At 37.1% G+C, this 17,953-nt stretch overlaps 1 protein-coding gene across 1 annotated transcript in view; it reads right to left on the reverse strand.

Moving 5' to 3' along the window:
* Window positions 1-17,953, reverse strand: part of GABRB1 (gamma-aminobutyric acid type A receptor subunit beta1) — a 531,853-nt gene that overhangs the window by 178,797 nt on the left and 335,103 nt on the right. The gene's annotated exons all lie outside the window — the stretch shown is intronic.

Consider the following 17,953-nt stretch of genomic DNA (forward strand, 5'->3'; position numbering starts at 1 on the left):
GTTATTTTGTTAAGAAAACTACCAAAAGCACGTGGAACTGATATCTTGACTGCAATTGCACCCTACTCTGAACTCTGATTAGCAATTCTAATCAATTCTGGAAAGTTAAACATCCATCTGTTTTCTGATGATTTCATGTATGTTAACTTTTGTTACATATAACTGTATGTGTCACTGTATATTACACTCTATAATCAGAACTATGACACCTCATGCTGTAAGAATATGAGCTCTTTTAACTGAACAGAATATGAATATCAAAAAATGAAAAGAAACACTTTAGAAAGGTGCTTCGCACTCTCTGACTGCATTTTCACCCATTAAAAAATCCATCTACATAATTTATGAGGTTATTAGTGTAATCAGCCTCCTCAGAAACTTCACAGAAGCTTTTACTCCATCCTCCTCATTTTGTTCACTCACTACACTATTTTAACTGCTTGTCTTGCTGATGGAAGGGACAGGCATTGGAGGGAGGTGTGAGCTTGAGAAAACCAGGTGTCACTGCTTGTTATCTTCATAATGGTAATACCTAGACCCCATCTGTATTTAAACAGCTTGTGGTATCATGGAAAAGTGTTGAGAACTGGGTAGAAAGTCTTCTTTTCTTTCCCAATTAGAGTGAACTGGTCATGAGGCCAAAGAATGGGTTTTCACTCTTTTTTTCTGACTCCTAGCATTTCTTGATGGGTGGAAATCTGTTCAACTAGATGATTTATTTTTTGCCCTTTTCTGTACTCAGTTCCAACATAAAGGAGAAAAGACACCCCTCATCAATCCATTCTGTCCCCGTAGCGCCCTCCACCTCCCACACACAGATAGCAGGCTCTAGAAGAACAGTGCCCAGGGTCAGACTGTGGGAGTTCCAATCCCTGCCTTCCTTACCCTTTAGCTGTGTTTCCTTGAGCAATTATATCAGTCAAGATTCCAATGGGAAAGAGATGGCATGCTCAAAGCAGGATAATTTGAGGATTTCAAAAAAGGACTAATTTTACGAATGTAAGCAGTTTGTAAAAAAAAAAAAAAAAAAACTAGAAGAGACAGTGCAGTACCTCATTTCTAGTAACAGTAGAGCTATTACCCCCACTAACCCTGAAGACGGAGCCCTGGTGGCACAGTGGTTAAGAGCTTGGCTGCAAAACCAAAGGTCGGCAGTTCAAATGCACTAGCCACTTTTGGAAACCCTATGGGGCAGTTCTACTGTGTCATACAGGGTCGACAATGAGTTGAAATTGACTTAACGGCAAAGGGTTATTTTAACCCTGAAGAGAAAAGGTGAAGAATTGTTTCCTGGAACCAGGAAGAAGAAAGTTGTGTAGTCAGGGCCACTTTTAGCAAATCTATGAAATTTTGTTGAGGCACATAGCCAGTGTGAGACAACATGTCGAGTAGGAGCTGGAAGAATAAAAACTTGATCACACTTTCTTTTCTACCAGCGGTCTTCTGTTGGGTTCTCCTATTGGCCAGTCTATACAGGTCAACCTTCTAGGGTAGAAAGCAGGATGGAAAAGAATGGAGAGTGGATTTAAACAGGCAAATATCTCAAAGAGCAAATGATTTAACCTGTGAGCCATGGTTTCCTCACCTGCAAAGTGGAGGTAACTATAGTTCATAGAGTGTGGTGAGAATTTTAAATGCGATACTAGAAGTAGAGCATGTAATACAGTTACTGGCTTAGGCAAGCACTAAATGCACATTAGCTATCATTATTATTCTTAAACACATGGGGAAATCTTTATCAAATGGATAAAGATTGCCAACGTGGCCAGGAGTCAAGTGGAGTCTACTATAACTCTTTGAAACCTATTTCAACATGGATGTAAACATACGAAATAAATCAGAATAATTTTACACAGATAATTAGAACTATTGTTAGAATCCTTAAATAGATCATGAGTGTATTTAAGCATGACTCATGATCTATTTTAAGGATTGTAACTTCAAACTAGGCTTCTACTATCCCTTCACCGAATACACCATCAAGTCCTAGTTTCATACCCACTTACTTATTAGCTCAAGCCCCCATCATCTCTCCCCTGGATTATTATACCAACTTCCCAATGAATCAACCAGGCTTCAAGATTCCTACTTCCCAATCTATTAGTACAGCCTCGATCCTTCTAAATGGGATCTCAGACTAAATTTACAGCCAGCTTACAGACTTTATTCAGTAGATACTCAAGTTGTTCCATGATCTAGGTCCTTTCTTCCTCCACTGGCCCATCACTGGCCATGTACTCACTGCACTGCTTCAGTGGAAATAAGCCACAGTCACTGCAATCCCCAAACACATCATCCCATTCTAGTGGTTCTCAATGTGTGGTCCTGAACCAGCAACATCAAAATCAACTATGAATTGTTAGAAAAGCAAATTCTCAGGCTGTTTTCCAAACTTATTAAATCAGAAACTCTGGGTACAAGACCCAGAAATCTGTGTTTTAACAAACTCTCCAGGTAATTCTGATGCATGCTCAAGTTTAAGAGCCACCACCATGCCTCTTATTCTCAGGTTATGCTAATCCCTTTTCTTGGAATGCCCATTCTACTTACTTCACTTCCAAGACTCATTCGCATCAGCGACTTCAGGATTGGCTTCCATACTCTTCTTCCAAAAAGGGGGTGTAACAATAAATATGTGCTAATTGGTTAGAGTCCCTGAGTAGTACTAACAGTTAATGTTCTCCACTGCTAACCGAAAGACTGGAGGTTCAACTCCACCCAGAAGCATCTGGAAAGAAAGGCCTGGCAATCCCTTCCAAAAAAATCAGACACTGAAAACCCTATAGAGCACAGTTCTACTCTGACACACATGGGGTTGACACGGGGTATCAATCAACTTGACAGCAACTAGTAATTAACTTTAGTTTCCTAGAACCTTAGTAATTCTTTGTTCAGATGGCTCCCATGTTTGAAAAGAATGCACCTAACTCTTATGATAAATTTTCTTGAAAAATATTAACTGCACAAATATTTTTTTCAGAAGGGTTGATGCATTTGTGAGGAGAAAGGAAGGAACTTTTATGCAATCAATTTTTTCCTGAAAATGGGCCAGACAGTGATGAACAACTACTTGACTTCTACTAATAACTGTTAATGGTTTAAACTCTATTTAATTGGCCTCATTTTATAGATGAAGAAACTGAAGCCCTGAGAGGTTATGTAACTTGTACAAAGCTAGTAGATAGCAGAGCTTAGTGAAGGAACTCAAGTCTTTCTCAGACACTTAAATATTATATTATCTTTGAAACACAAATAAAGCAATTGCCTCCATTTTTAACTCAAGAATTTTCTCTTTGTTTTGGAAAGCTTTCTTTCACTCAGCTTACAGATGTTAAAAACACTTGCCTTATGCAACTGAACATTTTCGAATAGTATCATAATGCCAGTTGTGTATCATTTTGAGACTATGCAGAGGTTAAAGAAAAAAAGAGTTGAATAATTTAAGTGTGTACATTATGAGTCCTTTAAGAGCCAAATGTTATCACAGCTTTTCAAAGTATAAATGAAAAGGCCACTGAAGCATCCTACAGGTTTCAATTTTGTAGAGTAAATATCAACAGCTATAACACACATAAAAAGCTCTTTCGGGCTTTCAGTAACTTTTCTTTAATGAGTAAAGGGCTCTGGAGACCAAAAAGTGAGAAAACCACTGTGAATTATTCCCAGTATTGATTGTCAATGTCTTGCCATGACCTCGTAAGGAGCCATTGTTATGTCATTCCAAGCCCCTATATAAGTCCCTTGCTACCTAGGTTTGGCAGTCCTTCTAGCTCAGGAAGCTGGTTTTCAGTGACCCCAGGGACTGTGACTGAACTTAGTTTCTTTTCTATTGGCATTTGGGTTCTTTGATTATCTTCTTAGCTTATTATTTTTCTCTGTTCCACTTGTATTTACTTTTTTTTTTCTTTTCCTCTTTTTATTTCTTTTTCACGTTTTCTTTTTCTTTTTTACCTTTTTTCCTTAATTCTTTCTACTCGTTCTGTTTTATTATTTTTTCTTTTCCCATTTTTACCTATGTCTCACTTATTAATTTACCTTTATTCACATATTTATTTCATATTAACTTCCTTATACTTTTTCTCGTTTTTTTCCTAAATTTTATTTATTTTGTTGTTGTTCTTAAGAGTACATGCAGCAAAACATACACCAATTCAACAGTTTCTACATGTACAATTTAGTGACATTGATTACATTCTTTGAGTTGTGCAACCATTCTCACCCTTCTTTTCTGACTTCTTCTTTCCCGATTTACATAAACTCACTGTCTCCTAAGGTTCTATCTAATCTTTCTAGTTACTGTTGTTAATTTGATTCCATAGAGTTAGTCTTAAAAAAGCATAATGCTCAAGGCAGGCCTTTTTTATTAGTTAAGCTAAACTATTATTCAGTTTTAAGAAGACTTCAGGGGATATTTTTGGTATGAGGTTTTAAAATTTGAAATGAGAAATAGTTTCAGGGATTCATCCTCCCTCCAAGACTCCAGAAAGTCTAGAGTCCATGAGAATTTGAAATTCTGTTCTTCATTTTCTCCCTTTTGAGCAGGATTCTTCTGTGGAATCTTTGATCAAAATGTTCAGCAATGGTAGCGGGTCACCATCTAATTCTTCTCATCTCATGGCAAAGGAGGCAGTTGTTCATGGAGGCAATTACCCACACATTCCATATCCTCCTCCTGTTCTTGACTCTCCTTCCTTTGTTGCTCCAGGTAAATAGAGACCAACTGTTTTGTCTTGGATGGCCACCTGCAAGCTTTTAAGACTCCAGTCACTATGCAACAAACTAGGAGGTAGAAGAGAGAAGCACTAAACACGTTATTAGGCTTGTTAACTGGGATGTCCCATGAAACCATACCTTAAACCTCCAAACCAAGGGACCAAATCCCATGAGGCATTTGGTTGTACGTAAGCAGCCTCAGCAGCTACCCTTTTTTTTTGGTCATTGTTGTAAACATATCTATCACACAATTTTTGCCAATTCAAGTTTTTACAGGTATAGAACTTATTGACAGCAATTACAATAATCAGCTGTGCTACCTTCCCTTTAATCAATGTGATTTTTCCATCACTGTTAATCCCCCTTTTTCCTCTCTCTTCTGCCCCTGGAAACCACTAATAAACTTTGCTCTGTATACATTTACCTTTTCTTATCATTTTATATAAGTGAGGTCATACAACATTTGTCCTTTTGTGATTAGCTTATTACGCTCAGCATAATGTCTTCAACTCCATACTGCAGCATTTATCAAGATTTCATTTCTCCTACTGGCTGAGTAGTATTCTTGTATGTATATATTGCATTTTGTGTATCCATTCATCTGCTGATAGGCATTAGGTTGTTTCTACCTTTTGGCTATTGTGAATAGTGCTGCAGTGAACAATGGTGTACAAATCTTTGAGTCTCTGCTTTCAAGTCTTTTGGGTATATACCTAGGAATGGAATTGCTGGGTCATATGTTGGCACGGTGGTTAAGAATTGGCTGCTAACCAAAAGGTTGGCAGTTCAAATTCACCAGCCGCTCCGTGGAAAATCTATTGGGTAGTTCTACTCTGTCCTATAGGGTTGCTATGAGTTGGAATTGACTCCATGGCAACGGGTTTGGTTTTTGTTTTTATGGTAGTTCTATTTTTAGCTTTTTGAGGAACCGTCGCACTGTTTTCCGTTTTGCATTCCTACCAGCAATGGGTAAGGGTTCCAATTTCCCCACATCCTGCCACCTTTTGTTATTTTCTGGGTTTTTGTTTTGTTTTGTTTGTTTTTTTGTCTTAGCCATCCTATCAGACCAACTATTGTCATCCAGTCGATTCTGACTCATAGCAACCCTAAAGGACAGAGTAGAACTGTCCCATAGGGTTTCCAAGGAGAGGCTGGTGGATTTGAACTACTGATCTTTTGGTTAGCAGCCGAGCTCTTAATCACTGCGCCACCAGGGTTCCTTAGTCATCCTAGTGAGAGTGAAATGGTATCTCATTGAGGTTTGGATTTGCAACTCTCTGACAGCTAATGATGCTGAGTATCTTTTCATGTGTTTGGTGGCTATTTGAATGTCCTCTTTGATGAAATGTCTATTCAAGTCCTCTGCCCATTTTATGATTGGGTTGTCTTTTTGTTGTAAGTTGTCAAAGTTTTATATATATTTTGATTGTTAGATACTTGTCGGATGTATGGTTTTTACTTTTTATGAGGTCCCATTTATTTATTTTGCCTTTTTGCTCTTTGTGCTTTTCTTATTATATTAGATAACCCATTGTTGAAGCTAAGCCTGACAGTGTTGCCCCTACTTGTTCTTCTAAGGGATTTTCTTTTTAATTCAAGCAAGGGAGAGAGAAAGGTGAACCCTGTGCACTTGTAGTCAATTAAGTATAGTTCTCGTTGATCACTGGGCAAATGGCAGAAATGTTATGGTATGGTCTAGCTGCAATTATCTCCAGCACTACCATAGCAAACTAGTTCATTCAAAGAGACTAGGTGTAAGATATACTACTAGTAATAAAAAATTATAGCCTTCAGAATGGATTACACCTCAACATAAAGGAAACAAAAATCCTCATAACTGGACCCATAAGAAACATCACGATAAATGGAGAAAAGATTGAAGTTGCCAAGGATTTCATTTTACTTGGATCCACAATCAACGCCCATGGAAGCAGCAGTCGAGAAATCAATGACACACTGCACTGGGCAAATCTGCTGCAAAAGACCTCTTTAAAGTGTTAAAAAGCAAAGATTTTACATTGATGACTAAGGTGCGCCTGACCCAAGCCATGGTATTTTCAATTGCCTCATATGCATGCGAAAGCCAGCAATGAATCAGTAAGATTGAAGAGGAATTGATGCATTTGAATTATGGTGTTGGCAAAGAATATTGAATATACTATGGACTGCCAGAAAACAAATTTATCTTACAAGAAGTACAATCAGAACGCTCCTTAGAAGCAAGGATGGTGAGACTTTGTCTCACTTATTTGGGACATGTTATCAGTCACTGGAGCAGGAAATCATGCTTAGTAAAGTAGAGGGTCAGCAAAAAAGAGGAAGACCTTCAATGAGATGGATTGACACAGTGGCTGCAAAATAGTCTCAAACATAGCAATGATTGTTAGGATGGCACAGGACCAGGCAGCATTTTGTTCTGTTGTACATAGGGTTGCTATGAGTTGGAACAAACTTGATGGCACCTAACAACAACAACAATATTAAATAATAGATTTTACTTATGATTTATTCTTGTATAAATTGATAAGAAGTCAAGGTTACTTATATAATAATCTTTCTCTCAGTTACTTGTATTTTTATATACTTTTGTAAAGAAGAGAGAAAGAGGCTGGAATATGGCTATTTGGCAAGGAATTGTGCATAAATTACAGTTCATTTTGCAGGGACAGGAATGTCATACATTATGAGAAAATGGCTGCCATGTTGTACAACTTCATAGAACTGGTGGGTGTATAATGAGATAGGGTAGAGGATATCAGGGTTAGTGGGAAGACTTCTCCGAAATTTATTTCTCAGTAAAGACAGGGAGATTTTCTGATAGTACATTCTTTGGTGCAGACATATTAAGCATCAATCTTCTTGATCATGGGCTCTAGATACAATTAAGAAAAAAAAAGTGATCTATCACATTTACAAACTAATTACTTTAAAGTTTCAATTCGCTCCCTCTTTTTTAAAATAAGATGCCCCCCATTGTCAGTCTAATTACTTGTATTTTTATTTTTAAACATTGTTAGCGCATTTGCTACTCTAATCTCAATAATGCAAGAGATGTTATTCATTTTATGGAATCACATTAATGATAAGTACCAGCATATTCAATAAAGTGCACAATTACAAGTCCATTAGCTATTTTAGTAAGGAAATTTCATTATGACATTTCTTTGGAAAACATGACTATTACGGACTTTTTCATAGGTACTAGAAAATTGTATACTAAAAAATGAGCTCCCCAAATCTCTTCTTTATTAGTTTTCTGCACATAGTTCACATAGACTACCTTAATGATTGACTTTTATATGTTTTATTTAATCATCTTAATTTCATCCTTAGACAAAAAGCAAGAATAATGCAGCCAATCAAATGAAATTGTTACTTGTAATAAAGAAGGGGTGGGTAGTGTTCAAGATGTTATTCCTTAAGGCATTTGAATATGCTTGATCATTAGAGGGGAACAATTTGTAAATAAGACTAATAAAAATGGAATTAGAGGACAAGAGACATTGCATCACAGAGACAGAATGATAACGAAGATGGAAAGTTTATATACACAAAATTACTTCACAGAGTAATTAAAAAAAATTTTTTTTATTAAAAAAAAAAAAGGAAGACTATGTTTTCAAAGTCACCTTCACAGTTTACAATCCAGGGTTTCTTCAATTGATTGTCAAGTACATTCACACATAAAATTCCACTTCTTTCTGCTTTCACTATACCTTATGGATTCTTGAATGGTTCTCTGTGCCATACATAACTAATAAGCATCCCCTCCCTTGTAAAATTCCTTACATGCATGGGGATAAAAATCGTACAATCTTTTAGCCTTTCCTCTTTTATTGCACTTACTTTATAGTATATTTGTTAAAGAGCCCAGAACCTAGAGGCCACTGCTAGTTCTTAAAACATGGCTCTCCACTTCCCAGGTGTCTGACTTTGGGCAAGTTATTTAGCTTTGTGTGTGTGCATGCCTCACTTTGTCTATCTGTAAAATGGAGATAAGGATTGTTTCTACTTCTGAGGTTATTAAAACCAAAACCAAACCCACTGCCGTTGAGTGGATTTCGACTCATAACGACTCTATAGGACAGAGTTGAACTGCCCCATAGGGTTTCCAAGGAGCAGCTGGTGGATTCAAACTGCTGACCTTTTGGTGAGCAGCCGAGCTCTTATCTAAGGTTATTATGAGAATTATAGTTAATATATATAAAATGTTTGCAGTAGTGTCTCACAGAGCAAGCACTGTAAAGTGTTTTCTATTATTATTGTTGTAGTTGATTTTATTTTTATCATTGCATTATAAATTACCTTTGAGTTTCTCCAAGTGATTTTTAAAAATCTCTCATTTTTTATTTTAAATTAAACAATGCATAGACATGGTAAGGAATTTGAACAATAAAAAGATGTGTCAAACTAAAAACAAAGGCTAATATTCCAGAGAGATTTTATGCATTTTTTCAAATGAATAAGATCATAGTATGCACAATGCTTCTCATTCTCCCAAATTTTGTAAAAATATGTTGGTTACAATTGGACACAGTGCCCTGGTACAAAGGTCTAACTATTTAGGAATAACCTGATTATATTTTAGACCTTACAGGCTGTTTTCCTTACTGTATACTGTAGCTTTATATTAAGTTTCACAGAGTAGGGCCCTATTGCTGACTAATTAATTTGTGGATTGTCCTCTGGTGGCGGGCACTTGGTTTCCCAAATTTCTTGTGGGTCTATAAATTTTGCTCCACCCCATCCCTTGTTAACATCCAGATTCCCTAAAAAAGTGTTCCAGGAGGCTGGAAACACTATCAGTTCCTCATGTGACTATCTTAGATGATGGATACGTGAATATCAGCATCTTCTACTCTTTCTCTGACTACTGAGAAATTATAATTGATAAAGCAAAACTGCTAGGCTACCTGAAAATTTTAATACTGGCCACTTGATACATTTTAATTAGTGTTTATATCAGGAAATACTGCATATTGCATTTTACCATACTGGATGCACAAATGTAATAAAAAAACAATCTAACCTATGAAATTTCTTACAAATAATATTGGATTTAACATTCTTAAGGAGGTAGACTTATCATTGCTGTCCCTTTGCATAATCCAAGAAAACAGGACCTCTGTTAAATGTTAACAAGTGTTTTCATAATTCATGTTTCATGACCTGAGAAGTGAGAGTGGGAGGTCAAGTTCAGGACCCTGTGGGCTAAACACTGCAGTGCTCTGGGAAAAACCACACGACTCAGGCAGTCCTCTCATCAGCATTTTGATTCCATGCCAACGCACCTCATCAACAGCCACCACCAGTCTGTCAGTGGAGGCTTATATGTTGCTATGAGGATGAATAGGTTTCAGCAGAGCTTCCAGACTAAGGCAGGCTAGGAAGAAAGGCCTGGCAACAGACCTCAGAAAATCAGCCAGTGAAAACCCTATGGATCACAATGGTCTGATCCCCAACCTGTTATAGGGATGGCTCAGGACTGGGTAGTATTTCATTCAGTTGTGCATGGGGTCACCATAAGTCCAACAACAACATACAATAATCACTGGAATGGGTTAACATGCTCTAAGGAAAAAAAACTGTAAAAGAATAAAAATACCAATCCTATCTATCCCACAACTTTTTAGCACCTTTCCTCTAAACTCTAAATCACTCTCGGGAAAAAAAAAAAAAAACATGTCATTTTCAGCACGAAAACTATATTGTTGCAACTCACTACATGAAATCATTAAACAGAGATTTTTAGTTTCTCTTATTGGAAAAATAACTTGTAAAGCTGCAAATGATGCTGTAGAGCTAAAAGACAGGAAGAAAAATAACAGCTTTCTGAACTGCAACATTCTGAAACTGATCTGCAAGGGAAATGAGGAATTCTGATTCATTACAAAGAAAGGCTGCATTCTATATATCTGGATTTTCTGTGCTCTTTCTAATCACACTGGCCATTTTGACGAGTATGTGTAACTGGCAGTTCCATTATGTAGGGATTGGAGGCTGGAAGGGCAGGCCAGGAGGAGGGGCAAGGAGAAGAAAGGCAAGGGTACTAACAGTCACCATGATAAAGACTGCTAATATTATTGAATGCCACTAAGTGCTACGTGCTGTGCAACGCACTTAAAAGGCCTGATTACATCTCATCCTCACCAAAACCCTATGAAGTTGTTATTATTTTACATGTGAGAAGGATGAGGCGCTGAACATTGAAATTTCTTGCCTAGGCTCCCTGCATATATTCTGATTCCGTGAAAGGAAGAACACTTTTACTTTCTAGTGCTTGCTGGATGTGGATTCAACTTCTTTCCCTGTACAGGTACATCTTTAGGATTCAAGGGAAGAAAACTGTTAGCTGTGCACTATCACAACTCCTAGCTCACATTTAGAATAGACTTTCAGAGAAGTTGGCCCTTCTCTAGCTGAAGCCTTAGATCAATAAAATGTGTCCGTCTCCCGTTCTCCAAAAAACTGAATTTTCATTTATTAAGTATGTGTATACAATGTATAGATGTAATATATATGGAAACATAGCTCTTAATTTCATGATGCTTGACTTAAGAGAAAAAACCCCATAAAGCCATTGCCATCCAGTCAATTCCAACGCATTGCAACCCTACAGGACAGAGTAGAACTGCCCCACAGGGTTTCCAAGGAGCGGCTGTGGATTCAAACTGCCAACCTTTTGGCTAGCAGCTAGAACTCTTAACCACTGTGCCACCAGGGCTTTAACTTAAGAGAAGTAGCCTGATAATCATGTTAGCAAAAATAGGGACCTTGGGAGGTGTTACATGATCAGCCAAGTTGTTGACTTTTTAGCCCGTTTTAAAAAAAAAATTCACCTTTTATTTCCTTGCTCCCTCCCTCTCTTGTGAAACTAGCTGATAAAATTTTAGAATCTGAAAATAATTCTACTAGTAGCTGCCTGCAAAAGGGGTGATAATCATCCCAAACAATAAATAATCACAAACATGTGATTTAGACAGAGTTGCAGGGTCAGATGATAGGCGTTCCTAACAAGGCCAGCAACTAAATAAATTGCCTCTTGATCTCTCCAGTGAGAATAAATCCACGTAAATCCAAGGAAGCTGAGCTGCTGCTGCTAATCCACCATGTATGGTGACTAATTTTACTAAGTGAAATACAAGAAAAAGAAAGATCCTTGCAGTAGAAATGAACGCCAAGATGATTGCCTTGGCTTAAGCGCTGAGCCCCGTGGCAGTACAGAGTGAGCAAGACCAGTTAGGCTGCTCAGTCACGCTGGGCTAGAGCAGAGATTGTGTGGATAGGGGCCAAGCTGCTGCAGGAAAGCTCACACGCCGAAGCCTGCATCCTCTGTGTGCATCACCAGGAAAGTGATAAACAACGATTGCTCCTGACTTTGAGATAACCTTGCTCCTGAATAGATGGGTTGACTGTACTTGGAAAAGTTTACCTTTCTCTAACAGAAATGCTTCCGCTGTAAATGCAATGCTTACAATTTAAGGTAAATCAGTTTGCTAAGTTCTTTCTGTATGAGGAGTTGCAAACTCAAAGCCTTTCTGGACAAAGAAATATACATAAGGCAATAGAAGTGACAGGAACTCATTGTTTACTGGACAGGCCCATTACTAATTTTTTTCCCTAAAACAATGTTCCAGTATCTACAAAGCTAAACATACACCTAGCCTATGTCTCAGCTATTCTAGTCCTAAGCATATCCTAAGTATACTAAAAAAAGAAAAAAAAACAAAAAAACAAAACTCACACCCATTGCTGTCGAGTCGATTCCCATCCATAGTCATAGACTCATAGTCATAAACTCATAGTGACCCTATAGGACAGAGCAAAACTGCCCCATAGGGTTTCCAAGGTGCAGCTGGTAGGTTCAAACTGCCGACCTTTCGGTTAGCAGCCATAGCTGCTAATCACTGCTCCACCAGGGCCCTGTCCTAAGTATACTAAGAGAAATGAGCATGTATATTCACCAAAACATATTTATAAACAAATTAGCTTATAATTACCAAAACCTGGAGATTACTCAAAAAACTACCCAGTGTACATAAAATATATATAAAATGTGGTATATTCATACAGTGGAATGCTACACAGTAGTTTAAAAAACTGAACGATCGATGCACTCACCAACATGGATGACTCTCACAGATGCTATGATTCTAAAGAAAACAGGCACAAAAGAGTACAGACCACCTGAATCCATTTATATAAAGTTCAAGAACAAGCAAAACCAATCAATGGCAATAGAAATCAGAATACTGGTTACTTCTAAAGGTGGAGTATTGTCTGGGAAGAGGCGTTGGGAAACCTCTGGGGTGCTGAAAATATCCAATATCTTGATCTAGGAGGTAGCTACATGAATGTATGCATTTGAAAAACTGCATCAAGCTGAGCATTTAATATTGGTGTATTTTACTGAATGTACATGATAGCTCAATTAAAAGGTAAAAAATATAACAAAATGAAAGAATACAAAACAAAATAAAAGCAGTCTCAGTCAAGTAAAATAGTTCTGCATTACAAATCTGACCATGGATTTTTCTGACCACATTTGAACCCTTGATGTCTTGTCTCTGACCTGATATTTCCCCTTTCGGAGAAAGAATGAAGGCAGCAAAAGAGATGATATCTCTTTAATATATATATTCAGCATTTTACACTTAATATAGTTTTGTATAAACATTTCCCAGCATCGACATAGTTCACATACTTGTCATTTCATAGTACAACATTTTATTTATATGTTATTTACTTAACTATCTTCTATTTTTAAGCATTTAGGATGTTTCCAATTTTTCGTTCAGAATGAACAGACACTCTTGTTTTTCCTTTTGCAGTCAGCTTATTTCTTGTGGCATATTCCCTGAAGAAGAGCTATTGAGACAGAGGGCATGAGGAGATTTAGAGTCTGTTTTAATGCCCCAACTACTTCCTGAGGGCTGACTCTATTTATGGTGTCATAGCAATTTATAAGATTTCTTGTTTGCTACATCTTCACCAACACTGAGACTGCTTAAAAATCATTTTTTAAAAAATCAAAGTACAATGATTCTTTAAAGTTATTTAAAGAAGTTTTATTTTTTTACTAGAATGAAGGCTGATTTCACAAGCACTATCTTACTTTCTGTAGTTCTCCATTTGTGATGGCTTTGAATTATGATGCTGGCGAAGAATACTGAATATACCATGGACTGCCAGAAGAACAAATAAACCTGTCTTGGACGAAGTGCAGCCAGAATGCTCCTAAGAAGCGAGGATTGTGAGACTTCATCTCACTTACTTTGGACATGTTATCAAGAGGGACCAGCCCCTGGAGAAGGACATCATGCTAGGTAAAGTAGAGGGTCAGTGAAAAAGAGGAAGGCCCTCAACAAAATGGATCGACACGTGGCTGCAACAATGGGCTCAAACATAGCAACGATTGTGGGGGTGGCATGGGACAGGGCATCATTTCGTTCTGTTGTACATAGAGTTGCTATGAGTTGGAACCAACTTGATGGCACCTAACAACAATTACAACAGCAATTTGGTTAGGCAAAATCTAAGTGCTTTAATAAAGCAGAGTGTTTAAAACAAGGGGGCTAATCAGTACACTGAAATCTATACTAATCAGACCACATCTGAAGTATATTGTCTAATTTCAGGCACCATATTTTTAAAAGGCTACTGAAGTAACAAAGTTCCCTAGGTGGAACAGTTTTGCCCTTGACTACTAACCTAAAAGTTGGCAGTTTAAACCTACCTAGGTGTTCAAATATTTAAGGGTTGTATATGGTACACTGTGGAATTTGTACTTCATTTTTAATTAATAGTGGGGAACTAAATAACTCTACCTTGGTGACTATAAAAAGCAGTAAATTATCTTATCCTCAGTCCTCATATGTAAGTTTAGGGGGCTAGTTCTCAATCTCCTCAAAGAGTTCTTCTAGTTATAAAATGCTATGAGTCTAGATTTTACAGTCAATGGGGAACAGTAGAGTGTTTTGAACATGGAAATTCTAACTACTAAATTTCTTCCTCATGAAAATTAATGAACTTGCAGGGTGAGTGGGATGGAAATGTACCAAAAGCATAGAACCGGTTAGGCATGAACTAGCTGAAGTAGTAGTTGAAAGAAATAGAGAAGAAGGATATATGCAAGGGGGGTATTTTAAAGGCGTCAGTAATAAGAACTCAACTGATTGAATATGAAGGATTAAAGGGAGAACAGAATGAATGATGACTTCAAACCTCATTAGGAACCTGTAAGTTCCTGGAATGCGAGGACTGTATCTTTTCATCATTGCATTCTCTGAAGCAAGCAGAACAGTGAGGCATATTTGCAGGTGTTCAGTGAGTGTCTGATGATAAAAGATGGATTGAGAAGAGAGGATGCCAACAATCAGGAATGTGGAAATGCCATAACCCATACGCAGTCCAGGCATGTCCATAGAGAGAAGGGAGAATTTCAACTTTTCATGGGGCAATATCAAAATACCTGCCCAGATCTAAGATGTCAATAAAGTGAAAGAATAATTTTTTCTTCCTTTTCAAATGCTCTGGATTAGGGTAACAAGTTTAAGATTGTAATTTTACCGTCTATAAAATTTCACAAAGCAGAAAAAGCAATGAAAATTTTCTAAAAGGAATAGAAAATGGACTCGTTTCAAAAAAATAAAATAAACCAAAGCCAAGGCAATGAAATAGATCATTTATTTTTGAGTTTGGGGAAGAACAGAAAAACGTAAATGATGGAATTGCTGTCATATTTTAGAGTGTGGAAACACTGCATTATCCTTTAGAACTATTTTATTAAGTTCTTATAAATAACCTCACAGTTTGTGTTTAAAATAATTCATCACCCCCAAAAAAATCTTCTGTTAAAATCAGTGAAGAGGAAGTGCTATGTTTAAATTTTTCTTACTATTCTGTCACACTTCAAGTAAAATTTCTTAGCAACCATTAGATTTCACAAGTGAATATTTCAGGGAAAATCTCAAGACAGTGAGTTTATTCTTAAAGAGTAGGTTAGTAATGTTAAATATAATTTCTTGACTGGCCATAAAGTACTCTTCTCTGAGGTGTATAAGCTTTAAATGTGTAATAACCATACTATTTGTACCATTTAAAACCGTAGTTTTTTACAAAAAAAAACCCATAAAATTTAATTAGTATGTAATTTCTAAAATATACTACATACCATATCCCACTGTTTATATTTGCCAAGAATCTTGTACATAGAAATTAATAAATTAGTCAACAGTCTAATGGTATAGACTGGCAGACACGGAGAAAGTACAGTATAATTTCGTCATTTGGCATTTACATATATAGGCAGTCCCCAGATTACAAACGAGTTCCATTCCCAAGTCTGTCTTTAAGTCAAATTTATACATAAGTCAAAACAGTTAGGTATGGTTCGTATCTAACATCAGTTAGTCAAATGTTTGTCTTAGTATACGGCATATAGTGCATAAAAATAAAGAAACATTTCCAGACACACTAAAACATCTTTAACATAATAATACAGTAATAATAATAATGTTTTTATGTGCATTGCAAAGTAACACTCATTTGTTATCAAGAACCATTGTAAATGTACCTTGAATTTTTAATATAATAGACATTACGGGGGTTGGTTCGTAACTACAGGTTGTATGTAAGTCAGATGTTTGTCACCCAGGGACTACCTGTATAAGGACTAAAAGTTCCAAGATCTTAGAACATGAACAATTAACCATTCTGAAACAGAAAGAAAATTCTTTATTTGGAATTTGTATATATCATGAGCAAAGAATTTGTTCAGAAAAATAAAATCCTGAAAAGGCCTAGATCTGATGGAAAATTAAAGTTTTAAATTTGATATGTCAATAGACTATATGCTTGACAAGGAGCAGCAAAGGATAAAGCTAGAAAAGTATTTTGGGAACCAGACTATAAAACCACTTACATGTGAAATGCAAAGTTAGAATTTTAATTCAAAAGTATTAAAGGTTCAGTGAGGCTTTTGAATGCGACAGTGATGCAGTCAATTTCATTTTGTAAGAAAGTGATGTTGGTAGCAGTGTGATGGTCTAGAGTAGAGAGAGACAACGGAGGAAGTTCAGTGTTATAAAAACACAGAAGAAAATGATAATCTGGGTTAAGGCAGAAGAAGCAGGGACAGAGATAATAAATGGAATTGGAGAAGCATTTTTGAGGTAGAATTTGAATAATGTGATGGCCCATTTGGAATATACTATGCGCGACAGAATGAAAACTTGAGTTTGCGTAATGAAGATGTCTGAAAGATAGGCTAGATGTCGATACTAATAACAGAAGTGGAGATGTTGGCTTGGAAAAGGAGGTCATGAGTTCCATACTGGAATTTATAATGTGTGTTAAGGGCTAAATCTGAAATGCCTGCAGGTCATTCAGGTGGCGGTGTGTATAATCAACTGTGAGGTTCAGTTGATAGGTCAGTGTTTTCAGCATAAAGGTGATCATTAAAGTCACAGAACTCTGTGGTCATGCATCTACCAAATGAGAAGAGGGTTGCTATGCAAACCTGAGTAGGACTAACATTTGAAGGATTATTAGAAGATGAGTAACAAGCAAATGAAATAAAGAGAAAAAATAGGAAAGTTCTACCTCAAAAGCCAAAGAACGGTGAAAATAAATAAATATGTAAATGCTTAAAATATACTTAGTAGAATTAGACTTTCACTGGCCAAATTTTTTAGAAGTAGACTGCCAGGTCCTTCCTTCTTCCTAGTCTCTCTTAGTCTGGAAGCTCCGCTGATAACCTGACCACCCTGGGTGACCCTGCTAGTATTTGAAACACAATGGCATAGCTTCCAGCATCATAGCAACACGAAAGCCACCTGAGTACAACAAACTGACAGATGAGTGGTGGCTTGTCCAGTAGGACAATGAATAAGGAAGACTGACGAAGAATTGTTGCCTTTGAATTGTGGTGTTTGTGAAGAATATTGAATATACCATGGACTGCCAAAAAAAAAAACGAACAAATCTGTCTTGGAAGAAGTGCAGCCAGAATACTCCTTAGAAGCTAGGGTGGCGAGACTTTGTCTCATGTACCATGGACACGTTATCAGCAGGGACCAGTTCCTGGAGAAGGACATCATGCTTGGTAAAGTAGAGGATCAGTAAAAAAGAGGAAGACCCTCAACGAGATGGATTGACTCAGTGGCTGCAACAATGGGCTCAAACACAGCACCAATTGTGAGGATGGTGCAGGACCAAGCAGTGTTTTGTTTTGTTGTGC

Source organism: Trichechus manatus, unplaced genomic scaffold (assembly GCF_000243295.1).
Source record: "Trichechus manatus latirostris isolate Lorelei unplaced genomic scaffold, TriManLat1.0 scaffold00310, whole genome shotgun sequence".
Taxonomy (NCBI): Eukaryota; Metazoa; Chordata; class Mammalia; order Sirenia; family Trichechidae; genus Trichechus; species Trichechus manatus.